The sequence below is a fragment of the Equus caballus genome, chromosome 9 (assembly GCF_041296265.1).
Source record: "Equus caballus isolate H_3958 breed thoroughbred chromosome 9, TB-T2T, whole genome shotgun sequence".
NCBI lineage: Eukaryota > Metazoa > Chordata > Mammalia > Perissodactyla > Equidae > Equus > Equus caballus.
Window position 1 is genome coordinate 62,263,467 of NC_091692.1, and position 27,780 is coordinate 62,291,246.

The 27,780-nt window shown below is 44.7% G+C and overlaps 1 long non-coding RNA gene across 4 annotated transcripts in view; it reads right to left on the reverse strand.

The window, feature by feature from the left end:
• LOC111774993 (uncharacterized) overlaps window positions 1–27,780 on the reverse strand; it is a 103,331-nt gene that overhangs the window by 24,535 nt on the left and 51,016 nt on the right. Inside the window, exons 3-4 of one of the 4 annotated variants that reach the window (XR_011421664.1) lie at window positions 25,914–26,002; window positions 23,691–23,811 (exon numbers count right to left, since the gene is read on the reverse strand). The exons of 1 other annotated variant lie outside the window; for it this stretch is intronic. This is a non-coding gene — a long non-coding RNA (uncharacterized lncRNA). Of the gene's footprint in view, window positions 1–23,690; window positions 23,812–25,913; window positions 26,073–27,780 lie in introns of those variants that run through there. 2 more of the 4 variants (XR_011421667.1, XR_011421665.1) reach the window with 2 other exon arrangements.

Here is a 27,780-nt window from a genome sequence, read left to right on the forward strand (position 1 = left end):
ACCTTGGGCCACCAAATTGGAACACACGAACATAACCCCTATGCCAGTACGCTGGCCCCAGAATGAGATCATTTTTGAGAGCTACAAGTTTGGAGACCACTTTTACCTGGAAATGGCATTTTATGTATCCTTCTATTTAAGTAAAAGCAAGAGCATGAACATTTTATTTGAATGAATGTATAAACTACTCCCTGCCATAAAACACTAAAGAAGTTGTGTAGTATGTACTTTTTGGTGTTGTTGTGACTAAGGCCAAATTAGACAATGGCTTAAGTGAACTCAGAGCAACTTGCAGATATCCAACATTTATGACACTAGAACTAAAAAATAAGTAAAGTAAATGTACCTAGACCATTTTCTTGGGTGATTTGCACTGAAGTACTAAACAGAAGAATAGTCACACATATACACACACATGCAGAAGGAAGATTTTTGGTTTGTCCCCTCAGACTGGTAGAATTAGCACAAATAAGTTAAAAACTACCCCAGACAAGCTGTGCACAGGTCATGCTACTTCTACCTTCCAAGGAGCCCTGCAAAGTATTGGTGACAAAAGCCTTGTTTTTGCAGCAAGATTGAGTCAGTCACAGTGCAGCCAGCTTAAAATTTGAGGCACTGTTTTAAAGTCTATCAGTCCCCACCCCAAATGCCCAACTGGATCGACCAGGCAATGAGACAGGTCATCACAACAGCCTGCATTCTCCTTTCACTTTTTATCTGCTAAAAATGGAAAAGGGTTTTCTAGGGGTGTGTGTGCATGTATACGTGTGTCTCTGTGTGTGTGCACGCATGTGTTGGGGTGGGGACTGGGCAGCTGCTTTAAAAATTCACTGCTCTCCTTTGCCTTTTTGGTGACCAGGAAAGTCAGAAGCAGAAGTTGGGATAAGAAGGAATTTTATGAAAAACAGCCCCTAAGAACAGGTTTTAAGATGGTAGTGGAGGGAGGAGGAGGTGGACCGGAAAGAAAAGACTGTTCCAGCAATTCCCATCTGGAACTTGGTTTATACTTCCTGAATCCTCACACTATCTCTGCAGTTTCTTAACTTCCAGGAGAGTCTTTGCCTTAGCAGCCAACTCTCGCAAGTATGACTGGTGATCCAGAGAGAGAGAGACTGCGGCAAAGAGGGAGCTAAGAGATGCCTCGGGCAGCTTTTCAGGTGGCCCACATCCTTCCATAGTAACCGTGTTGTGGATCACAGGCTCACTCACCTTTCTGCTACCTTCCCTGAGCCCTTCTGCACTCATGCCTGGGAAGAAGAAGAATTGGAAGTCCCAGCAGAAGCTAGAATGATGCATGCTCAGGTCTCTACCAACCAGATATGAAGCTAACAACATAACATAGTCAGGCCTTGGTGATTGAAGGATTCAGCAAGATGCCCTGAAGCACCCAGCCAAGAGGCTAGGTCCACTCTCATATGTAGAACCTGATCTTGCAGGTGCTAAACCATATCTCCCTGTTCCCCAGACCTTTCAGGAGGTCAAGCCTTCATCTCAAAAGGAAAGGATGCCAGCTTTACACTTTGCAGGGTGGGAAATGAGTGGCTTAGCTTTTCCTCTAGGGTAAAGAGGCCCTGGGACTTGGTGATCATCTTGAATCTGGCAGCCTGCCTTCCCTGTTCCCTTAACCACACACACCACCCCGTCAGCACCTGGAAAGGAGCATCTGCCCACGCCCACTCAGTCACAAATTCTAGACTGTCTCACTTTCCGCACATCTGGCTCCGTTCTTGGGCATATTTGACTCCTATCCTCTCAGTGTTGTCTTCCTTTTCCCACCCGTTTCTAGATCTGCGGAACTTTATTCACGTTTGTTTATTCATTTATTATCTATTCCTGCCACTAATATTGGGTGCCACCATGTGCAGGCATTGTGCTGATGCTGGGGATATATGTGATGGAGAGCAAGATAAAGGAGATTCCTGTGTGCTTGGGACTGAAAGTTTAGCATTGAAGAAGACAGTCGAGAAATAATCCCCTAAGCACTTACATCCTTATCATGTGGTGAGTGTTATGAAGGACATTGGCTCACTAAATATTTATAAAGAACCTACTAGAGCCAGGCTGAGGGTACAATGGTGACCATAAAGAGACTCCCATCCTTATTTTTATGGAAAGCAGCCATTAATCAAACACTCACACTCATGAATGCTACAATTACAGTCTGAGTATGTAACAGGGGAATGTACAGTCCTGGGAGTCAGGGGTGGCTTCGAGGAGGAAATGGCGTTGAAGCAGAAAACTGAAGGGTGAGCTGGAGGTAATGAGGCCGAGCTAACTCCTTTGGCTTCTCTGCCATATACCCACTAGTGTGTGTGACCCCGGGAACACTTCCATGGACACAAATTCTGCACCTGCCTTCTGCCTGTACCTGGACTTGTCAGGGAACCACCCAGTCTAGTCCAAACCCTCCCCGGGACTACACCAGGACATCAGCCCACCTGGCCAGCATCCCTGGTGGTCCCTGACAGTGGGTAGCTGAATCGTGGACCATCTGACTGTTCCAGCTTTGCATACCACCTAGCACAGGGCCTGCATGTAGTAGCCACTCATTAAATATTAATATTTACTATAAAGTAAGTAATTTCCGTTTCTTTGATAACTAGCTCTGGTCCTGTATGAGTGGGCATCTCCCCTCACATTTTTCTCACATTCCTTTGCCCTCTGGGGAGAACTTATTGCCAACACGCCTCTATCTGCCTTAGCTAATTACTATCCATGAGCACAGGGCCAATAGCGAATTCATATTTTAGCCTCTGGGGTGGGTGTCCCATCACTTTGATGAACTTAAACCCGTAGCAGTCCATTCTTCCATGGCCTCTGTTGGTACAGGCTGGGAGATTAAGCTGAAGGAATATGTATGGCTTGATGGATGTCTAACAATAGGAAGCTCAGAGAGTGAGCGGGTACATGGGCGCATGGTTGCTCACTCAGGGCAGAGCTGGGAGCACAAGTCCTCATTCCCCATTCACCACTCCCTCTTCTCAGTTCCCACTGGCCTGAAGCATTGGCCAGGCTCAGAGAGCTAAGAACGTCCTGAACCCAGGAACACAAAGTTCTTGTTCCAGGTCTTCTCCTAGGCAGTCTTGGAGCAAGGCACTTAGTGACCTGTTGTACCTCACCTGGAAAGAAGAGTCACAGGACGGCCCAGAGCTGACCTCTCGCAGGGTGGAGGGGAATATTCGTTAAGATAATTTGGAGGCACTTAGCAAAGATGAAGTTCAGGGTCAGCGAGTAGTGTGGTTCCTAATGAAACCTTGGGAGCTTTCAGGAGGAGAGTTGTTGAGGAAGGGCGAGGTGCTCCAGCCAATGGACCAGGAGGAGCCGAGGGAGGGCAGTGCCTGGCCGGGAGCCGACCACCTGTGCTCATTGGCAGGCCATGGCCTAGCCTTTTCATCCATTTCATAGCTGTTGCATGGCAGTATTTCCGCAATGGGAACAGGCTGCAAGATCTGATTGTGCTTAAGTGGTCACCCAGTTCTCCTCTTTGGTTCTATTGAGAGACTGTAATTCATGCGCCCAGCCAGCAGGTAGGCGTCCCCTTTGATGTGAACAACCACTGCCTCCAACAGCCTTCTCTGTTCCCAATTCTTGAGCTGACTCCTTCCTTTCTTTTAGGCATATGATCTGTGATGACTCCAGGGCAACCCAGAAACTATCCAAACTGCTCAGGTGTAAGCTTTAGGAGGAAGAGGTTTTTTAAATAGTCTACATAAAATAGCCACATTTTAGAAATAAAATAGACAAAATTAGGGAAAACCACACATGATCCCATTAACCTAACACATTACTACTATTACCATTTTGGTGTATTTTTCCCCATCTTTCTCAAATGCATTTTTTTGCAATGCCATAATAATGTGCATTAAAATCAGTGTCCTATTTTGCTTTATGTTTCTATCTAGTCTTCCTAATAATCAATTTGAATGGCTAGACACTATTCATTGAAGAACTAGATCACATTTATCTTAATTGTCTCTTATGGCTTCACATTTTGTTGCATTCAGTTTTTCCTCTAGTGGAACGGCACTGGAAGGAACATTTTTTTACAAAATCCATGGTACAGTTGTAGAAAAGGGCCTGAGTCACGTGGCAGAGTAGCTCTCTGCGGAAGGCTGGCTTAAATCAAGGGTGCCTTCGGGGGTATCTGGACTGAGGCTAACTGCATGATCAATCAGGCAGTGCTCCTATCATAGATAACACTCTGTCCTCCACTCTGGATTCTCAAAGTCACTAGAAACCTCTCTCATTTCTCATCTCTAAAGCACTTGCTTCATGCTCTCTCCACTTCCTTAAACACGTGGAACATAGAAAGTGGCCACTCCTTGGCTCCCGGGTTCAAATCACCATTCGAGACATTTGCAGTTGAACCTCTGTCATTAATCCCTTGTCCAGATTCCAGGGAAAGGGAATCTGATGGCTCCATTTAGGCCTGGTATGTCTCTCCTCTCTTCTGAGACACATAGGCAGAGAGGGAATGTCATCTAGTACCCACTGGCGGCCTACCCCGTTACTATTACGGGTGATGTACCCCTGTCCCTATCCCAGGCTAGCCCCTCCAACTGTGCCCTGCATCCTGCTCCTTCTCACCCTCGCAAGGACTGACTCCTGTGACTATCCCCTCCCTCTCTAGCATCTCAATTTCTCCCATCATTCATGACATTTTGTTTGTTAGGAAACAAACATGTTCTAGTATCTTTCAACTTAAAACAACAAACCTCCCTTGGCCCCATGTCTTTCTCCATTTAACACCTAATCTCTCCACTCCTGTTGCCTGATAAAATTCTCCAAAGAATTATCTGTATTGCTATCTCCATTTTCTCATCTTCCATTTTCTTCTCAGTCCCTTCAATTGGATTTGTATCTTTTCAGTTCCACTAAAGTTGCTCTGGTTAAGGTCACCAAGACATCTCTCTTGGTTTGTCTCTATCCTCGTCTAAGCCAACCTTTCAGGAATATTCCCTACATTTGACCACTCCTTTCTTGAAACATTCTCTTCTCTTGGTTTGAGGATACCATATGTAGTAGATGCTCTGGTGTGCTATCCAGATTCCCTTGGCGGGGCCAAGAAGCTCCTTCTCTCAATTGTCAGGAGCATTGATGGTTGACATCTTGGGGCTCAGTCCATCTCCAGAAATTGCCCTTAGATGGGCAAACTGCCTTGCCCAAACTTATGCCCCTTCCCAGTGATAGGCCATGTGCAAGCATTGATTAATGTGAGGGTGCAAAGACCAGCCCCCCTGCCTCAATTTGGGAAAACTCTAAAGGACCATCCCAGCTCCAGAGCCCTCAGTTGGACTGGAGGGGCCGAGGCTTCTGTTGCAGCAGCATCACGTTTGAATTTCCCCCTCTGCCCACTCCTCTTTCCCTCACTTCCTTAAAGGTGCTATTCCTGAGATCTTCCCAAATCTCCATCTCAGAATTTGATTCCAGGGGACCTGACCTAGGATCACAAAGTCTCCTGGTTTTCCTCTTTCCTCATTTTCTGCCACCTGGATTTCTTACAAGTTCATTGCTGTGTGTCTTCATTCCTGATTTCTTTTCTGATTCAATGACTTTAAAATAACTCTTCTTCTCTCTTCCCCTCACTCCTTCTGTTCTCTCTTAAGCCTTCTTGTTGTCTATGTTTGTATTATCTAGTTGGTACACAGATGCTACATAAGAACTGGTAACAGTGGTCTCACTCTAACAGTTCTCCTTAGAAATAATCACATTTCACTATGGCTGTATTTGAGTTTTCTGAAATCTGTGGAAGAGAGAAATTTCAGGATGGATTTTATCCACTGGGTAAAATGAAATGAATGCAGCAGCAACTGAGACATTTACTCTTCATAATTAGTCAAGTAAATAGTATTTACCCATGGGCACACACCTGAGGACCTGATATACAAATCAAACCAGTGCTAGTGAAATTATGTACTTAGCTGCTATTTTGCTGTAAGTACATTTCATTCTTTCTCTTAATTCAGCTCTAAAATAAAGACTAACAAGATCAAAGGTTTGGATTTGCAACAGCTGTAAACTGTCCAGTGGGACAGAGGGAAATAGAATACCTTTTCACAAAGAGCTTCACGACCTGAGGCATCAAGAGGAAACTGGCCTCCGAGACTGTTGTACACAGGTGAGATCATCTAGAAGAACAGCATATCTGTTATATAGCACAGTGTTGACATCCTGTAGCATATTAAAAGTACATATGCAAACGATCTTGATCTCTTAGTTTTGCCACATGTCCGGTGGTTATATAAGGTGACAGCATGAAGAGAAGCTGGGTGAAGAGTACAGGGCGGCTCTGTACTAGCGTTGCAGCTTTTCTGTAAATCTAAAATTAAAAGTTTAAGTAATACACAGTTGAATATGACAGCCCAATTTGATTAGTAAGCTGTTGATAAGAAGTACCTCTGTGATGCTGAAATCAGGTATTTGGTGACTCCAGCCGATCAGAGCATAGCTATGAATACTGAAATCAGAGGAAAGGTCTTTGAGCAGCTAAAAGCTCCCATGAACTCATAGGAAAAGCAGAGCCATCCTCAGGCCCGCTCACAGTGGCTGCGCGTGAAGGGACTGAAAAGAGTGGAAGCTGCTGAGAAACACAGATGGCAGCCAGCAGTGCCAGAAAGAAAACCACCAGTAAATACACAGCTGGTTGGGGACATTTGGTGTAGGGGCGAACAGGATCACATACTGCAAGGAGTGTGACTGAATTATAATGCATTTCAATGGAGGGCATTCACAATGATGTTCTTGGATGACAAAGAAAGGTTGGAGTTATCTTTGGCTCAGGCAGGAAATGCTTCCTAGAAGTTTCTGTTCATCTCTGCTCACACACCCTCCACTCAGGTGGAAATATATTGCAAAAGTAAGAGCGGGGCTTCGGAGCTAACATCCCACACTATCCGACCTTGGGCAAATTCCTCCATCTCTGTGAGTCTTAGTTTCTCCGTTTATAAAAGGAAGACAATGATAGGTACCCTTCAAAGGATGCAGCAAAGATTCTGTATTAGAATCTTCATACACAGCAAATGCCTGACACTCAGTGGGTAACAAGGGTTCAGGGCGGTAAGGAACGCACTTCTGACTGTCTGGGATGTAGAGTCCTGCTGCTCAGATGCCGTCTCCAGCTGCAGCACTTCAGAGCTGCTTCTCCATTCTCTCTGAGCACAAGATGGTTGATATGGGTCAGGTCAATGACCTTCTTAGGTCCCAGTGATCACGGTAAACTTACAGGGTAAAGAGCAAGGAGATTAGAAGCTCTAGCACCTTTGTGGTCTTGGTTTGACTTTGTGTCATCTTCTTTCTTCATTCTTTCTCCCCCTTGAAGTTCCCAGGAGAGGACTGGGGCAGAGTTGATGGGTCTGGGCCTGCCATTGCCCTCCAGCTCCAAGATGGTAGTGGGTTACTCAGGCCGGGTCTGTTCTGAGCCTTAAGGAAAGTGCTCTTTCTGTAAATAGATTTTTTTTTGGATTAATCATTCCTGACCCTTTACACCATAAGAGTAATATGATCCAGAGGGCCAAGATCAGGGGCCAAGGAAGCCATTAGTCTGGTTTTAACTGAGGCCAGTTGGGCCTGCCCATTCTGGGAAAAGAATCCTCTCTGCTCCATGAGGTCCATCCTCATCCAGGACCATCAGGGCCAAAGGCTCCAGGTGGTCATTTGGGACCAGTGCCTGGAACAGAGTCTCACCTGCAGAGCTCCCTTAGAATCCTCGGCGTGGGCAGCAGGTGGAGGGTTCTTTCATGACTAACACAGTCCCTAGGACCCCTCCGATCTGCAGACATTACCTGACTCCCTAGAGGGATGATCTTTTGCCTGCTCTAACTTTTAGGACCAGCCCTTATCCTGGGTCTGGGCTGAGCCCTGGCTTATCAGTGCTCCAGTACTATCCTCTAAGCCTTGCCTTAAAGGACCTGGTCCCAGTGTCTCACTTTGTGTCTATGGTGCAATGCCCTGGCAAGAAATGTATATCCTTTGCCTTAGAAAGATATCTGTTCAAAATGGCTCAATAGACAAGGAATGATGCTCAAGGAAGAAAGTACCAGATATCATGAAAATTCATGCATGTGTATGTCTTATGGATCCAGACATAAATGAGCACACAGTCGGCAAGCATATTTTCCCTGAGTGTCCTTAAACAAGTTGGCAGTTTAGAAAACAGTACTGTTTGAGTTCAGCCTGTTCCTCTTGAAAGCACCCGTGTCTTTCGACCTCCCACTTTGCTACTGGTTTCATGAGTCCCTGCTTAGATGCCCTCCCTACCCACATTTCCCTACCTCCTTCTGGGACTTAGAACTGAGGAGACCAGACACTTCTCAGCATACTTAAAACCTATTCTCAGTTTCCAGGCTCTCATTTCTGATCACAAACGTACAGCATCTTTTCAGGTCAAAACAAATGATAATGATAACTCAAGATTTTGTTTGAACTGCATTTAAAAAGAAGGTAACACTCAAAACAAACCAAGCCATGAAGTTGGGAGCCTTGTTTCCTCTGGAACTGCTGACGTTCAGCTCATCCCCTTCCTCAGGAGGAGGGCACGGATGCTATTCTTTTACCTCCTTCCCTCTTCCCTGCCAGATCTATCCTTGTCAGTTCCCACAGGCATCTCCTCATTAGGTTAATGGCTTCCTCACCCCCATCAGCTCCTTTCATTTGCTCCTTTTCCATCAGGCTACCTTAGCAGTCTGACCCTCCCCTCCCCTCTGAGCACAGTTGCTGAGACCTTTGGCTTCCAAGGATCATCTGGCCAACACCCACCTAACCTTGATCAGTGGGCACCAGGGCAACTGGTCTGGAAGAGGTGAGTGGACAGATTTGTGTTTTACTCTCCATTAGACGCAAGTGTGGGTAATGGTGCAGGGAGATGGGAATTCTATTTCAGCCAAGCAGTGGGCAGTTGTCAGCACACATTAAAAAGGTGAACCCAACAAAAGGCTTTTGAACATCAAGCTGCACGTGTGGAAGATGAATCTATGGGAGAAGCTAACCAGAAACATAAAGAAATTATTTGTTTGTTGTTCTGAAGATGATTCAAAAAGGGCAAAGTGAGAGGACAGCATGTCTGTCTTTAGCATTCGTGTCTTCACCTTCCTGCACCCCTTTTTCTCTAGGTTTGGCTCTGGCTCAGTCCATCCTGCCTGCCAGAAAGCTGGCCCTGGAAGCTGATTCTCACTATGGGGACAGAGAAGCCCAAACACGTGGCAGTGTTTGAAACAGAAGAAGGGGCTACTAATGGAGACTTTAAAAGATCCTAAGCGTTTATTTGTTTGAATTAAATATGGACCAAGGAGATGGGGACAAGGCCTTGCCAGCCTACTTAATTATGCACGCTGGTCTTCCATGTGGCAGGCTGGCTCAGAGAAAGGGAACAGCTTAGACACATGTAGAGACATTCTGGGGTACCAAATCATCAGAGTGAGACTTTCTGAATCCTTACCCATTTTCATCTTATTTCCCCAATCATCAGATGTGTGGATGCTGAATAAAGGCAAGGCTCTAGTGCTGGGGAGACAAACACGGCTAAGGCACATCTCTGCCCCTGCAGGCAGCAGACATATGTGTTCATTTTTATGTGAAGACTTCCAGCAGGAAGAGCTCAAGACAGGAGAACTGCAGGAAGAGTAGAAAGGGGACAACCAGAGGAATAGGTATACAGGCGGATCCTCTGCTCCAAGCCCTCCCGAGCCTGGCTGGGGGGGTCAGGATCTGCCCGCCTGAGCCTCCAGGGCTACCCCAGGGTAGGAAGCTGGAGTCGGGTAGAGACCCAGTTGGTCTCCTCCTCTTTTCTCGGGGGAGCATCCTCTCAGGAAGGCCACTTTCCCACAAGCTTCTCTCATTTCACCCTGTGAATTCTTAGGCCTCCTGACCCCAAAGGCCTGCTGTGATTCTGCTGGGGCTAACTGACCCTCTCCTCGACATCTGAACTGAAGTTCTCTAGGAAGACACCAGGACATTTTTCGAGAATGTTCTATATGAAAGCTCAGTAAGATGGCAATTCCATCCTTCCAGTTGCCCAGGCTAAAAGCTTGGGGTCATCCTTGACTCCTCTCCTTCTTTCACATCCCACTTTTAATCCATTAGCAAATCATTTTGATTCTACCTCCAAAATATATACTGAATCTGACCACTTCTCTCCACAGATTTATTGCTCCCACCTTGACCAAGCCAGCATCACCCCTCACTTGGATTTTTGCAAAACCTCCCCCAGCTTCCGTTCTTGCCCTTCTAGAGTCTATTCTCAATACAGCTGTCAGAGTGCTCCTGTCCTCCAACGCTCCAAATGCTCCAGTGCCTTCCTGTCTCACTCAGAGTAGAAGCCACAGAGTCATGACTGGCCCAACCCAATCTCCCTGACTTATCTCCTACCACTCTTCCCCCATGGCCTCACTGGCCTCCCCGTTTCTTGAAGACATCCAGCACACTTCTGTCTCAAAAACTTTGCCCTTGCTCTTCCCTCAGGGTAAGATACTCTCCCTCAGAAGTGGATCCAGCTCCTTTCTCACTTCTTCATGCCTCTACTCCAATGGTGCCTAATCAGTGAGGCCTTCCCTCATCACCCCTCAACCCTGACCCTGCTTTCTTTTCTCTTTACCACTTATCATCATCTGACACATGTCTTTGTTGACTTGGTTTTGCTGATCTCACCTGGGAGAATGCTAGCTTGATGAAGTCAGAGACTTTGTCTACCTGATTTACTACCGTATCTCCAGGGCCACAGATAGGAGGTACTCAGGAAATATTTTTGAATGGCTAAGTGAATAGAAATTAATTGGGGCACTGGAAGGCTCAGTGAGGGGTGGCGGTAATCTAAATCTAGAACTCTGGTTTTCAAGCCTTCCTTATCCCTGGAATCCTTTCTTTAAGTGAAATAAAAGGTTGAAGGAGGAGGCAGAGTTGGGGGACTGGAGGTCCATTTATGGTTATCTCCTCCCGCTCCTCAAGGAAGGCCCCAACATACCTTGGCTGAACCTGCAGGCGTCTGAGGAGTGCAATTTGAAGATCAGTGATCTAGGAGATAATTTTAATATTGTGACCATTTGTAGTGGTTTAGAGGTTGTTTTGTGATTTGGCGATAATTTTGGGCACATATATGGGCTCTTTTAAGATGTTCTCTGATTAAATACCTTTACCTTAAAAGAAGGTCACCCTCCTTCTGAGAAAATAGAGTTTGCTTTGTAGCGATCAACTTTATGGTGCAGTTTTCTGGAACACTATGTGGTGAAAAGCAGGGACTTCTTATGATGGTATTTTGGCAAGGCGTCATTGAACTAGAGTCCAGGACAAATGTTTACACTTGACTTTTGGTGATAGGTGAAGAATAAGAAACCAAGGTATTCATTTTCCAACAAACTTTTATGAAGTGGCCGTCTTGTGCTAGGCGTCTCTAGGTGCCAGAGATTCAGTCGAGAACTAGACCAGATTTCTGCCCATGGAGCTTACATTTGAGAGGGCTAGGCAGCCAGAAAACACGAACACAGATAAATGAATTGTTTATTGTTAGATAGTGTGGAATGCTAAAAAGAGAATAAATTGACTGTGCCATAGAGAATGACTGGGGATTTCTCAAATAACCACAGATTTATTCACGAATCAATTGTCCAGAGAATTAATCAAGCTAATTTATGTATCTCTAGGCTGAACAGTAAAATTTCATGTTCAGAATGATTTGTCCAGAAGAGCTGAAAGATTAAATTATATCCCCTATACTCATTTTTAAGGAGGAAAAGAGAGGAAATAGAAGGGAGAGAGGAAGGAAGAAGGAAGGAAAGGATAAAACTATGTTCTAGAAAAACTTTTTGCAAGGTGGAAAAAATCCAATTAATCAAAGTTTGCCCCTCCCAAAGAATTCCAGCCAATCAAGGGCTCCAATTAAAGCTGTATCTTATTACTTTGACTATTTAGATTGAAAATCTAGGAAACAGTGCTTATATTTATTCATTTTTCCTGATTTTAAAAATCACATTCCCTCTTTAATAGAGCAATCCTAGTGTGGTTTTTATAAATATTGTTTTGATTTCAAGTATATCTCATTCCAAAATCTAGTTCCTTCTGGATTTACAAATGACATCCTAATCATCTGTGGCCCTTATATAACTGCAAAGAAATATGTGTAAAAGTGAAAAATTTGTAAAAGTTACAATGTTTTATAGATCAAAGGAATCTCATTCAAATTGATTCACATTATTACTGACTTTGAAAACAGTTCAAGGCACACACTGGACCATACCAATTGCTTCCATTTTTCTTGATTGACTAATAAAAGGCAGAGGCATTCTTCTCAGAGTGAGTCCTATTAAACTGAGTGCAACAAGGGCAGGGCCCACGTGATTTAGATACAGTTTCCTTCTCATCCATAAATAGAGCTTTTAAAGCCAAGGATAAAATACATGACCCTGAGCTTGGGGCAGAACTGAGATTTTGCAAAGCAAAATGCTTACTATATTGGAGTTCGTGGGGAAAACCAAGTGCTTGGTCAGGGTAGAGGCACTCTGGAATGTTCCTGAGTGTGGTGGCACCAATCTAGGCAGATATTATCTGAACAGTGTAACCAGTAAGATCCGGAGTGTTAGAATGTGGTTCCAGTGGAGATACCTGAGCCACGGCTCGGTTTGTTTCACCCTCTCCTCCAGCATCAGACACCACATAATAATTGCTAACTTTTGAGTGTACACTAGGTGCCACTTGCTATAGTCATTAGTTCATGCAACTACTCTGCCAGGTGTGTACCATTATTATACCCATTTTGCAGATGTTGAAATTGAGGCTTAGTTGGATAATTTGGCCAATCTCACATAATAGTGACTTAAGGAGTTAAGATTCCAACTGAGACAAGTGGCTCTAGAAGTTGCATTCATAAACACTACATTAGGAAGAACTCTGCTTTAATCTCATCGTATGTTGGCATTTCTTATAACAGTTTGTAAAATTTTCTCTTGTAAAAGAGAAAAGAGTGGTTGTTAAAACAAACCACTCCCTCCCCAGCCAGGTTCGAAGACCACCCACTTAGACTAATCAGAACATCTTCACCTCGTGCAGCTGTACCTGGCAAAGAGGGGTGACTGGGAATCTCCACGGAGAGGTGAAGCCTCCGTCCTGGGGAAGGGCTTAGAACTTCTCACGGAGCCCAGACACCATGGATAAGAAGGAGGAGACAATGGCAATAATCAATAACAACACCCATTGTTTGCTGAGTGCCTGCTGCGTACTAGGCGTTAAGGCAACTTGGTAGGTATGTTACATAGATTATCTCAGTTGATCCTTCCCCAAACCTTTTGAGATCAGTACTGTTGTTATTCTGAATTTTAAGAGGAGGAAACTCAGACTTAAGCCATGTGCCCTGCCCAAGGTCATGGCAGGATTCCTAAGTGACAGATATTTGGACCTTCATCTATCTCATTGCAGAGCCTGAGTCCTTACCCATTAAACTCCATAGAGCCCAAGGTCAAACCAAGCCAAACGTCATGAGGACTCTGCCTGAGTCAGAAACAGAAAGTTCTGAGCCTGCTAAGAAGAAAGTGGGGTAAGGGCACAGCAGTTTAGGATGTATTCAGCCATCCACTGATTCACTCTATTATTCCACAAATATTCCTTGCGAGCTCACTGTTTGTTAAGCTGAGCTAGTTCCACTCATGTGCTCTTTAATTTGTTCAGCAAACATTTACTGACTGCTTCATCCAGAGGAGGTAAAGATAAGTCAGTCCCTGTCCCCAGAAGCTCCAGCCTAGCCGAGAAGTCGTGTTGACAAATCTCTAAGAAAATAACCACTAACCAAACCCCACTGACCCTGGGGGGCTTCCTGCTCCCAGAGCCTGGTGGGAGAGGGAGCTCACTGCTGTCTGTGTGTGCGGGAAACTGGGTTCAGAGCTCCTGCTGCTGATGTATGCTGCCAAAGGGTGCAGATCTGTGGGAGACAGCACTTTCTCACTCATTTGTGAGTTTTGGATATCCAAAGGTAGACCCGGATCTTTAGGTGACAGAATGCAGACTGAAACTGCTGTGCGTAGGGAACTGACCGGAATTAGGGCTGGTGAGTGGAAAGAAGATGGGCACATGTCGGTGGGCTTCAGGGTGAGGCAAGCCTGTGACAGGGCAGACCTCAAAGGGGGGTCTCTGAGAGCTATAGCAGAAGGCAGGGAATGGATGGGAGAATTTTAGGACACTGCTATTTAACACAAGCTTTTACGTTGCCGTCTACATTATGCGTGACTGTAATCTAGTCCTTTCCCCTGCAAGCTTTCAGTCAGTGTCTGATATTCTGGTGTTACTTGAGGGAAGGAGATGGAAGAGCTGCTGTGAGGACCTAGGAACCTGGGTCAATGGAAATGAGGGGCATTTAGCCAGGGAGCGACACAGATTTGCATTTTGGAATGAAAACTGGTCAGGGTATGAAAGTGACTTCAGAGGGTGGGACCAGTGGCAGGGAGATAAGGAGGCTGGAGTCACAGCCTAGGTGTGGCGGAGGTCTCAGCCAGGGCGGGGATAGTAAAGGCAGGATGGAGAGGGCAAAGGCAAGAAATACATGGGAGGTAAAGCTCCAAAAGCTGAAGGGCTTGCTTGCTCACTTCTCTATTCCTGGTATCTAAGACAGTGCCTGGCCCAGCTGATGGCCAGTACCTGCTTGTTGATGATGAATGAACTTGGAGATTGGTTAAACATGGGAAGCGAGGGATAGAGAGGGCAGGTCAGTGACTCCTGGCTGTATGGCTGGGTGGATGGTGATGCCCACAGCTAAGATAGAGGAAAACAAGGAGATTGGCAAGACTCGGGGAGATGACAACTTCTGCTTTGGAGGTGTCGGGTGTTAAGGGCTTATGGGACATCCAAGCGGAGAGGTACAGCAGGCAGGCCCATCATAGGCCTGAAGATCAGGAGAGACATCTAGGCTGGGGCTGAACTTGAGAACACTCCCTGACACCCCCAGGACGCACCCAGCTGAGGGAGAGGAAGGAAGTGCTACCATGTGATGCTTAAAGAGCTCTCTGACATGACTATAACCCAGCACTGAAATTTTATTGAACACACAGAACACATCAGTATAAAAAACACCTGCCATACTCAGTTTTGAAGTACAACATGGTGACATTTTGTCATCAGTGATACGTTGGGACTTTGAGATTTATACCACTACCACTGTTTCAGCTACCCAGAATCTTCTCTATCAATGTATCCTTGATATCACCCAACATCCTGTAGCAAGTTAAATGTTTCCTATTTTTGCTTATCATGGAATTCAAATCCTGAATACACCTGAAAGCCTTCCAAAAGGTGAGATGATATTTTAAATAATTAAATTTATACGTCATAGGCTTTATCAGACACATAGTCTGAGCAGGTTAGAAAAAAAAATGTCTGGGACCGTCCTTTCCTCCAAATTCAGACTTTGCAGGTTAATCTGCTATCTTCTTCTGGGTTGATGTGATATTTATTCTAACCTGGCTTTATTGCAAAAATTAGAGGGAAAAAAAAAAAGATGAATGAATAAACATTTGGGATGGCAATGAGGAAGGACACCGTTTTTAGAGCATTTGCTATTTGACAGGCACTGTGCTGGGCACTTGATATTGACTCTCATTTAATCTTCACAAGCGCACTGAGGGCAGCACCATCACTCCTCATGAATGAGGGACCCAAGGAACAGAGAGGCTGCAAAACTGGTCCTCAGTCACATGGTCAGGAAAGTGGTTGCATTGGGATTTGAACCCCAATCTGCCTGGCTCTAAAGCCCTCAGAAAGGTCCAGCACGTATCCTGATTTCCCACCTGCCATTTGCCCCAGGTCCCGTGAGGCAAGTCCCGAATCTGGAGAGAACTGTGCTTTGGGCTTACTTGGCCTTGATTTGAGATGTTCCAGGAAGGAGCCTCTCCCCAAATCCTCCACCATCAGATTACTCTACTGCACTTGAGGAAAAAGGAGGAGAGGGAGAGAGAGAAGAAAATCACTGAAACCTCACAGCTGAACCCTTGATCGCTCTTAGGCAGGAAGGCAATACTCAGCCTATCAGGACACCTTGATTCTCATCAGGCCAGAAGACCCACGGAGGGCATGTAGGTCAGGGCAGAGGTGACCTGTCCAGGCAGGTAACCTGCTAACAGAGGTCACTGCAGGGACTGGGAGGGACCCCAGGCAGTGAAGAGGAGGCTCTGCCACGCTCAGCCTTGCAATCCAGCCATCTTCATTCACTTGGCAAAAGGGTAGGGAGAGGAGGAGTTTTCAGAGGGGTTCAGATGAGGCATATGGCCAGCATTCGGGGAAATACTGAAACCCTGGGCTCTAACACAATAGAACCTGTTGCTGTAGGGCCTATTCACTCATCTCTTTAACCAACATTTTTTGAGTGCCAATTTTGTGACCGGTGTTGGGACCACTAGTGGTGAATAAAACAGACTCAAGCTTTTGGCTTTGTAAAGTTTATAGTCTGGAGGAGGGGGGCATAGATAACAAACAAATGCAAGTTATAAAACTATGAGTTATAATCATTGCTCTCTGGGGCTAGTGGTGTTGAAACTCTGGGAGTCGTTCATTCAAATCACAATCTTTGGGAGGCCATGCAGCGAGGTACCCTGCAAGGCTTGCTTGAAAAGACAGCTCTGTCAGAACCAGCTAGCACTGCCTGAGCAATGGCATGTGACAGTCCGTGCTAAGAGGTATTGCCTTGGAGGAAACTGAAAGTGGCCTGAGAAGACAGTATTTGGACCTGGAAGGAGGGAGCTTAGGATAGATGGAGTTGGTAAAGGTAACTTCTATCCTCCTCTCATGCTGTTCTTGGGCATGTACAGGGGAAGGAGGCATGTTCATGAATACTAGGCTGGTAGACGGCTGGTTGTTCAAGAATAGTCACTCCTGCCCTTCCACCTCCATGGCAAGAGTATATTTGCCTGTCCCTTGACTTTGGGCTCAGCTGTATGACTTGCTTTGGTCAAGGATTGCTAAAAGATTTAACACAAGCCCAGATAGTTGGGATTGCCTTCCTGCTCCTCTGCCATGGCCATGAAAAGAGCTTCTTCCAGGTATCTGCTGCCCCTTTGGCCTGGATCCCAGAGCGAACACACAGACCAAACCCAGCCCATAGGAGAAGCCCAGCCCAGCTGGGGCTGGAGCTCAGTGCAGTCACTGCTGATCCACAGCAGACGCTCAGACTTGGGAGCGTGGGAATAAATGCTTGCTGTTGTAAGACAGGAGTTTTGGGGTAGTTTGTTACACAATACTATGTGGCAATCACTCATTGATACAACCAGTAACAGTGCCAAGAGGTGGTTGGGAGAATTAGGCCCCACTTGCTCAAGCCACCCCAAAACAAACAATTGAAGTGAAAACAATGGGTATACTATGCAAATGCAGCATCAAAAAAATCCCTTAGAGATTCCCTTCCTACCGTATTTCAACTCTCAGCTCCTGTAGGAATTCTGGAGCCACCACTGTGGAGAACAGCTTCTGCCTCCGAAAATGGGCATTGCTGTGTGGGCATGGCCATCTCCAGTGGCACAGGTGACTCTCTTCATGCCAGTTCTTGGCCTCATGGTGGCTCTGACCTTCAGGGTTAAAGGCAGAAGCTTTCATTTCCCCTGTGCCTTGATGTGTTTGAATCCCTGTGAGGATACAAGCCAAGGCCAGTGGAGTCCTTCCCTGATCTCACTGAAGTCTGTCAACTGACAGCTCTGTGAGAAGAACAGAGCAAAGCACAGGGGTGATGGACACCAAGTAGCCCCAGGATGGCATTAGGCTTGGAGGGAGAGGAAAGGGGAGTCCTGTGGAGGCTTTCAGTCCAAGGGGGCTGTGACCTCCCGCCCAGAGTGGATGTGCTGCTAACTTTCATCTCTCAAACACTGTCCCCCAGCAGGGCTGGGAATCTGCTGTCGAGAACGTTGGGGATAATCTGTTTCTCTCTGGTTCTCTGTAAGTGTCCATTGCATCCTTCTCCCCCAGAATATCTGCTTTCTCTGGCATGCATTACTTGTAGGTGGCAAAAGATTGTCACATAAATCTTTGTCCTTTTATCTGGCTTCTCTATCTGGCTCCTTTTCTCCTCCCACTTCCTCTTCTTTCTCCTTCTCCTCCACCCCTCGTCCCTCCACTTCTGCTCCTCCTCCCCCTCCTCCTCCTTCTCTTTCTCTTCCTCCTTCTCTCCCTTCCTGTGAAAAATGAGGAGTGGTCTATTTTTCTCTCCTATAAAAGAAGTTTGGAGTTCAGGATCAAGATGGTTGCTCCACAATAATCGCAATGACGCTGTCCTCCTTTCTTCCTGCTCCACCATTCTTAGCACCAGCTGTTGGCTCCCACCCTCACTCTTGGTAAATATTTTCCTACCACCAATCTATATGTGCTTGAATGCCCATATACATAAAAATCCAGAGACCTCTAGGAATTTCTCCAGGCACCTTGTCTGTGAAGTCTTCTACAGGCAGAGTTGGTAATTCCCACCTCTACTGCCCATTCTACTTTGTTTATATGTGTCAAGTATTGTGTTTACCACATTATATTATATGTCATCTTTCTGGGCTTTTGACAGTGGGCACCATGTCTTACTCTTCTTTGGGTTCCTGGTGCCTAACCCAGTGCTCAGCATCCAGCAGGAGCTTCGTACTTGTGGAATGGATGGGTAGATGGATGAATCAACGCATCATTCTGTCCTTAGCTCCCACAGTCCATCTCTGGCAAATGAGAATTAGATTGTTTCGTTATGTTTGTTTCCCCAGGGGAAAGAGAGAGGAGGAACAAGACACAGCTAATTATCTACAGGTCTGTAACTCCAGGAGAGGGCTGAGTTGGACGTAGATTTGGGAATCCTCAACATATATGTGGGAGTTAAATTTATGAGATAGATTGAGATCACAGAGTGGGCCAATGGAGAAAAGAAGACAAGGAGAACTCCAGCAAACACCCACAATTAAGTGGGTTAAAAAAAGATGCAAACTGAGAACGAATGCAGAGATAGGAAGAGAATTGTGGCAGGAGAGAGCTTCAGAAGGAAAACACAGTCAGCAGTGTCAAAAGACATGATGAGGCCAAGACGTCTACCTACTTGGTCTCCTCTTGACCAATCCCTAGAGTTTTAGGGCACCAGCTGAGCTGAACCTCAATCCTCACTCTCGATACCCTCTGAAAGAAGGACATTTTCCAGAAGGTCAGAGGAATCTATCCCCCATACAACCATCACAACCACACCTCCTCCACTATAGGGTAATTTTATCCATAGCAAAAGCCACTTACAACTAAAAATATATATATTTAAGGAAGGGAGGCAGTTCTTGCTGCAGAGGTTTTATGGCTGGATGGTCATAGCTTAGGTTTGCCTGGGGGTAATGAGGCCAAAATCAAACCGTGAGTCAAGAAAGCAATGAGAACCTGAGTCAGATCTCCAGGCTGCGTTACAAGTAGAGTAGTATTTCCCAAAGTGTGTGCCAAGAAGCACTGGTTATAGGGAGATGATGAGAAAAACAATAACAAAAGAATCTTGTGGTTAAATAAGAGCCACGAGATCAGAATCAGCTTGCAGAGCTAGAGACTGGAAGATAGAAGCTCAGAATCAAGAGTAAGAGGAGAAGCCGCAGAGCTGGGCCTCCGAGGGCAGAGCAGAATGACAGCCCAGCAGTGTAGAAATTCCGAGAGAGATGGGGACAAAGTGCTACGAGAGCACTGGGGAGGGGGGTTGATTCACACCAGGGAGACCTGGGACAATTTCTCAGATCGGGACGTGTGCCTAGCGTTCACGTAGAATCAATGATTTAGACGGGATTTGAGCTGTGATGAGAAGAACGGCAGATGGGGGGGGAGGTCATTTTGGGCAGAGGAAATAGCCTGGACTGTAGGGCTGGTCCTGTCTGCAGGTGGTCGGAAAGGGGGGCGTGCGGCTGTAGCTTTGTGCATTCTCAGCATCTCCCCAGGGAAGGAAGAGCTACTTTCAGCCTCGTGCTGTTTCAGGGCACAGCCTTGGAATGAAACAGGACCCACTGCCCTCATCAATGCCAGCTTTTGACTGAGAGTGGGCCGAGACTGGGCCAGGCAGCCCAAATTCCAGCCTGGACAAAGCAGACACCCCAGCTCTCCTGGCCTGGGCCACCTGTATGGGGCCTGCTTGGCCCAGCTCAGAGGCTCCATTCCTCTGAGCTGGAGGCTCCCAGGCAGAGCCCCAGCTGCTTTGTGTGCACTGCTTTTCTGAGCGAGAAGGTCAGTTGTGCTGGCATTTCCTCGCCAGCAGAGATGCTCACTTTGTTTTGCAGGACAGCCCCACCGTTGTGTACTCTGTCACCCATCCCGAGGTCTTTCTCTCAGTCCACACTCCAGGCCAAGGGAGCGGGAGGTGTCGTGTCCTTGGTTTAAAGGGCTTAGGAGGGAAGGGAGTGTGGAAAAGACGTACAGAGTGAGAATGTCTATGGAGAATGCAAACACTCAGCACTGAGCCTTCTGGAAAGACTTCAAATGACTCTTCACATTCAAAATATAACATCAGACAAAATTAGAAAGCTTTCCCTTCGTTTGGTAATTACTAATGAGAGACTGAAGAAGGCAAGGAGACAATAATTAAACAGTCAGAATCATTTTCTGGTCTCCTCCAGTGGTTGATCTTTAATTTCATGGCAGTTCTATGAAGCTCCTAATTCTTTGTCCTGCCTGTAAAATGGGCCACCTCCATCCACTTTAAGATACAACAAAGGAGAAAATCTTTGTGACCTTGATTAGAGAAAGCTTTCTTAGGTATGATACCAAAAGCACGAATTATAAAAGAAAAAAATTGGTAAACTGAACTTCATCAAAATGAAAAACGTTTCCTCTTCAAAAAAGTACCGCTAAGAAAATGAAAAGAAAAGCTACAGACTGTGAGAAAATACTTGCAAATCATATATCTAACAAAGGAGGTAAGGCCAGAATATATTAAGAACTCTTACAACTCAGTAATAAGAAGACCAGCAACCTAATTTAAAAACAGGCAAAAGATCTGAATAGTCATTTCACCAAAGAATATATATAAAAGGCTGATATGCACAAAAAGATGGGCCACATCATTAGAGATTGGGGAAATGCAAACTGAAACCAATGAAATATCATTTCACACCCACTTTAAAGGCCGTAATCAAAAAGGAGACAATAACAAGTGTTGGCAAAGAGGTGGAGAAATTGGAACCTTCCATACACTGCTGGTGGGAATGTAAAATGGTGCAGACACTTTGGAACAGTTGATTGTTTCTTTAAAAAGTTAAACATGGGGGTTGACCCAGTGGCATGGTTGTTAAGTTCGACGTATTCCCATTCAGTGGCCCCAGTTTGTGGGTTTGGATCTCAGGTGTGGACCTACACCACTAATTAAGCCATGCTGTAGGGGTGACACATACAAAATAGAGGAGGATTGGCACAGATGTTAGCTCAGGGCCGATCTTCCTCAAGCAAAAAAAAAAGTTAAACACAAAGTTACCATATGACTCAGCAATTCCACTCATAGTTATCTGGCCAAGAAAAATGAAAACATGTCCACACAAAGACATATATTCATAGCAGCAGTATTCATAACAACCAAACATTGGAAACAATCCAAGTGTTTGTCACTGCAGTGTGGGTTAACGAAGTGTGGTATATCCATTCAACAAAATGTTATTCAGCAATAAAAAGGAGCCAACTATGGACACCTACTGCAATGTGGTTGGTCCTCAATTACTTTTTGCTAAGTGAAATAGGCCAGACATAAATTTACTTAAAATTTCTAGGAAACACAAATCTACGACAGAAGCAGGTCAGTGGTTCCCCGGGGCAGGGAATGAAACTGGAAAGTACAAATGGGCACAAGGGAATTTTGGGGTGACGGAAATGTTCAAAAACTAGATTTTAGTGATGATTGGACAACTGTATAAATTTACTAAAAGTTCTTGAATCATATACTAAAATGGGTTAATTCGATGGTATATAAATTATATATCAACATAATAACTTTAAAAATTATTATGAAGATTGGGTAGCAACATGAACAAATTGTATATGTTAAGTAAAAACAAAAAAGCTAATGCAAAATACATAAGTATTTAAAATATAAAGTATATAAATAATTACAACCATAGACGAATCAGACTAAAGATGAAGGAACTATAGAGCAATAAAATTTGCCATATTAGTAAAATGGGGAATCTTTTTCGTCTTTTAACAAAATGTTCTTTAATCGGTTTTTATTATATTAAAAACGATAAAAAGCTAAGACAGACTGTTTTGTGTTTGGTGTTTGAGCTTTGCAGGAGGTTGAGGAGGAGATAATAACACTTCCCGGTTTTCCAGTTCTTTTCTTCTGCATTGCTAGAGAGCTTTACAGACATTAGCTCATTAATCCTCAAGAATCCATGAGCAGGCAGAGAATAATATTACCGCCCCACCTTGCTTATTGTGGTTCATTTAAAGGCATAATTTTTTTAAATTTATGATGAGGGCTTTATGTGAAGCCAGTTATAATCATATTTTTATATGTTATAAATCCCCACATATGTACACACCACAGCAAACAGATTACATTTTAACCGCCTCCTCTCAAGTACGCTATTTCTCCCCCATTCTCACTGTCCTTTTGTCTTTTCTGAGCTAAAGCTGAAGTGTCATGTTACCTTAGCTTGCAAACTAAAAACACTAGGCCTGCTAAATGCTTGTGGTGGGCCAAAACAGGATTTCTCTTTTCGTGCCCGCCTTAATTCATCTGGACAGTAGAAATGAGCATTCAGGCACCAGCAGTCAGGCTGATTAACAGCGTCTCACTTTGTTTGGATTAGGACTTACTTTCTCTCCATCACAAAGAGGTGAGGTCCCTTGTTCCAGCACCAATGAGTCCCAAATAGTAAATCCCAAAGAATGTCCCTTGTTATACATGAACTTCACTATATATGCTGTCCCTTTGCCTAAAATGCCCTGTCCCACCTTATTTACCAAGTGACTTTCCTCGACCTTTTCAGACATAGCATCCTTTATAAGCTTTGCCTTTTTTCTCCTTTAGGTACCTTCCCACCCTCTATGCTGTAAAGCATTCCTCTCCCGTCCTCTAATGGGTACAGACCTCTATTTTTGTCCTTATAAGCCTGTATTGTAAAGAATATATGCCCACACGCTTGTCTCTCTCTATTAGATTGTGAGTTCACTGAAAAAGAGTTAATGGCATAATCATCTTTGAATCCCAGCACATGGTGATAGGGATGGTGAGGACCGCAATAGTCTGCTGTGGCTGTCATAACAAACCCCACGGACTGGGCGGCTTAAACAACTGAAATTTGTTTTTTAACAGTTCTCGAGGCTAGACATGCAAGATCAAGGTGTCCGCAGGGTTAATTTCATTCTGAGGCCTCTCTCTTTGGCTTATGGATGGCTGTCTTCTGCCTGTGTCTTTGTGACCTGATCTCCTCTTATAAGGACACTAGTCATATTGCATTAAGATCAGATGACTTAATTTTACCATAATTACCTCTTCAAAGTTCGTATCTCCAAGTGTGGTCACAGTCTCAGGTACTGGGGGTTGAGACTTCAACACATGAATTGGGGGGGAAATGATTCAGCCCCGAACAATGGCGATGAAGAGGATGATACCTACCATTGACTGAGCGCTTCCTGTATTCTGGGCACTAGATTTTCCTCTTGCCATCTCTTTTCATCTTCAATAACTCTATAATTAGGTCAATATATTGTCATTCTGGTTTATAGATAAAGGAACCAAGGCTTAAAGAAATTAAGTCACCTACCCAAGGTCACAGAGCTAACATGTAGTGGGAATGGATTCCATCCCAAGTTGTTTTGCCTCCAGGATTACACTCTGAATCACCACACTCTGCTCCTGGTACATGATAGGTGTGCAGTGCATGTCTGAAGAAAGAATGACTGAGTAAATGTATGAAATAATGAATAACAGACACGTGACATTTAGATTCTGTTGTACCACTGACCATAGCATAGTTCCAAAAACTTACAAAAATTACACATGTAAACGTTTAATAGGTGATTATCCTAAAACATAACTTTATTCTTGCCTCCTAATGCTGGATTTTTTTTTTTTTTTTTGAGGAAGATAAGCTCTTAGCCAACATCTGCTGACAATCCTCCTCTTTTTTTTTCCTGAGGAAGGCTGGCCCTAAGCTAACATCCGTGCCCATATTCCCCTACGTGGGATGCCTGCCACAGCATGGCTTGCCAAACAGTGCATAAGTCTACACCTGGGATCGGAACCGGCGAACCTCGGGCCACCAAAGTGGAACATGTGAACTTAACTGCTGCACCACCGGGCCGGCCCCCTAATGCTGGATTTTTAAAAAGGATTCTATCGAATTTAAAATCTAGCACATTTTTGCTTAAAAAATAAAAGTTGAAGTCATACAATCAAAGAATTTCAGAGCCGGCATAAGTGTCACAAATCATCTAGTCCAAATTCTGTCTTTTTCAAATGAGGAAATAAAGGCTCAGTGAGGTGAGCTGACTTGCCATTACTTTATTAGACAATAACACATTATTAATTATTGTTCTCATTGTTTATCATCACTGAGCTCTTAGGTGTTGAGTAATCAAATTCGGTTTTCCTTTTCCCCAAGGTCATTCCAGAGTGGTTGGGTAGTTAGATGAGAGGAGGCAATAGGAGGGGTCAAATTGGCAATCTTTCAAAGCCATCTTCCAAATTCCTTTTTCCTACTGGCCTTTTTTTCCACTGCAACTCATCCCAACTCAAGAAAGCGGGCTTTTCCTTCCATTCACTGGTGGGAGGAGTATTCTCTAACCACTGCAGGTGAAAGGAAAAGCAAAGTTCTGCAAAATTCCAGGAAGATGAAGCACGTGCGTGGTGTGGTGCCAGAGGACTACTCGTGTCCACAGCCACACTGCTCTTGACAGCGTCTCCTGCTGCACTGCTGGGCCTGCAACAGAATCCTGGGAAATCAGATTGCTAGCGACAGAAAGGAACTCCACGTCTATTTAGTCCAACTTCCTCCAATGAGGAAATGAAGTTTTAGGAGGTGAGTGACTAACCCAAGATCGATCAGCCAATTACTGAGTGCTCGAACCCATCAGCCTCTTCCAGGGATGAACTGGGCAGATGGCATCAAGTTTCATTCACCCCTAGCATCATCCTTATAGCCAGGCAGTATTTCCCAAAATGCGATCTACATGCCACTCACGGTTACACAAGATGTTTTTTTAGCTTTGTTTTTTTCAAATGGGCCAACATTTTTTCTTTTAATAGCTATGTATTTGTTTCAATTGATATTAGAAAAAATAATTAGCCCATAAAAGCTGTGAATCCAGGGGCCAGCCCCGTGGCCGAGTGGTTGAGTTGGGGTGCTCTGCTTTGGCGGCCCAGGGTTTCACAGGTTCGGATCCTGTGTGCAGACATGGCACCAATCGTCAAGCCATGCTGAGGTGGCATCCCACATGCCACAACTGGAAGGACCCACAACTAAAAGAATATACAAATATGTACCGGGGGGCTTTGGGGAGAAAAAGGAAAAATAAAATCTTTTTTTAAAAAAAGCTATGAATCCATACGTAAACTGATTTGGAAGAGATTGATGATTTTATTTAAAAAATATTCTATTTAAATGTTTAAAAAGTGAGTTGCTGTAAAGAAAAAAATCAGTAAATAATATTACAGATGGTATGATGATATCAGAAAAATTGCAAGGTCGTATGCAAGTTGCTGAAGTGTGGGACACACTGAAGTAGGCTAATTCGCTCCTTATTATGAATGTGTTAACTGATGTGTGGAGAGGAGAGGGGATCTGCTCATGAATAGGATACAAGTACTTTTACTTATGGTTCAGGGATCTGGCCTTGCTCTGGTCCTTAACAAGCAAGCACCAGGACCACTCATGTAAGTTTGACAGGTCACGGGTTACAATTTAAGAGCTTTTCCCCCTTTAGATGAATAACGTAAATACATTGTGAGAACAGCAGTTGTCTTGAACTATTATTGATACACTTACACGTTTGGCACTGAAATGATGAAGCAGAAACGATCCCGCCGCAAATGTTCTCAGGGTAATCTGTCACTTATCAGATCCCGGTCTTTTATCTGAAAGTTGGCAGATTGGACAGCAACCAGTCTACACTTGTCTTATCCAGCTGCTGTCCTGACATGTTTACTGGGAACAAATACGATTTGTTTTTATAGGGTGAATAATATTCTGAAAGGGCAATTTAGGTTTCTCATTGCCCAATTTAAGCTGGTCCCACATGTCCTTAGCCTTTAAGTAACTTATTTCTTTATTTAAAATGCCTCATTAAGTCCTCAAAATTCACAAAGTTGAGTAAGTAATGAGTTAAGGTAAGGCCTTCTATAGAGTTTTTCTGTGGTTGTTTTTGTTGTTCGCAAAGTTCCTGCCTTAAAGATTTCTATCTGGAACATTTGTAATCAACCAGCAGAGGCTTACCCACCCCTTAGAAGAGGATTAATCCTCAGACTTGAAGAGTGTGGGCCCAAAATTCCGGGCCCAGAATCCTCTCGTTAGCCCAGGGTAATCCATTAAACCTCCTACTCCTAAGAGAAACTTGTGGTAATGTTTTCTTGGAGACACTGTGTCAAAGGAGTATTTCAAAACAAATTGGAAAGATGCAAGTCCAGCCCTGGGGTTGGATCCCACAGGCATGTGAATGGCATGCAAGACTATGACAAATTACAGGGCAATCTGTGGGTTGGCTTTCAAAATTTCTCAAGGAATATTAGGTTCAAGGACCTTTCTAGAGCGTTCCACTCTCCCTTGTGTTACCTATGGTTTTAGACATTTCGCTGGTCTTAGAAATATATCCTCCTTCTTACCCTGAACTTTTCTTTAGTCAGAGTCCATGAGACCATAGTAGCTAAGAACTTACAAGTGTTCAAACTGAATGCAAGTTGACAATTAGAGTCTAACAATAAACACAGTTCCAAGCCTAGGAGAGATCTTACATGCCTAGTACATAGCTGGCACTCAATACAATCACTGGGGTCGAGCCCTCACCCAGCCCAGTTCTCTCAGTCTACCTGACTCTCTGTACTCTTTTTCTAGTTTCACGCTAGGTATTCTGGGACCCAAAGTGGGAGCAGCAGTTCTTATCTGGTTTCTCGTCTTCACTGGCTTTCCTCCCACTCCTAGCTGCAGCTCCCGTCTGACCTCTCGTTCCTTCCTGGCTCTCTCACTCAGCTCCCTTTACTTCTTATTGTCGTCTTCTTCCCATTCCCATGGCCTTAGGTCCTCCTTCCACTTCTCCTTCAACTGGAAACCAGAGCCTTTCAGTTGAAACACTTTAGTGCTAGCTCAATTTTACACCACATGTTTGAAGACCCAGTTGCTTCAATGTTGACTTGTGTACCCACCACAGAAGGGAGATTTCCATGTTGTCATGGGAAATTTGCTTCAAGGGCAAACCACATCTAAGGAATTTGGGTTGAGGAGATAAGCCTTGGAGATTCTCCTTAAAGACTGGAAGAAAATGGTGGGAAAATATACCTTACAGGAGATGTTTAATATACAGGAATGTATCTTATATTTTGGTATCATCACAGGTAAGATGCCTCTTACCAAATATTGCTAATGTCTCCTGACCAGTCCACATCTCCTGCTGAGTGGGTAGCAGAGGAGGTGAGCTTGTCTCCCCAGACTCAGCTGATTGTACCTGGTGAGGACACAGGTCTCAGGGATGGCGCATCGGTAGCCTGTGACATAGCCTGGCTCAACAGCTAAGCCAGTCAAATCTTTCTCTCAGGATTTAGGTAAAGACACCCAGAGGTTCGTTAGTTACGGTGGCTGGACCCGGAAGATCATGCAGATTTGGGGACTGAATGGCCATTTATGGACAGGTAACAAGAAATAG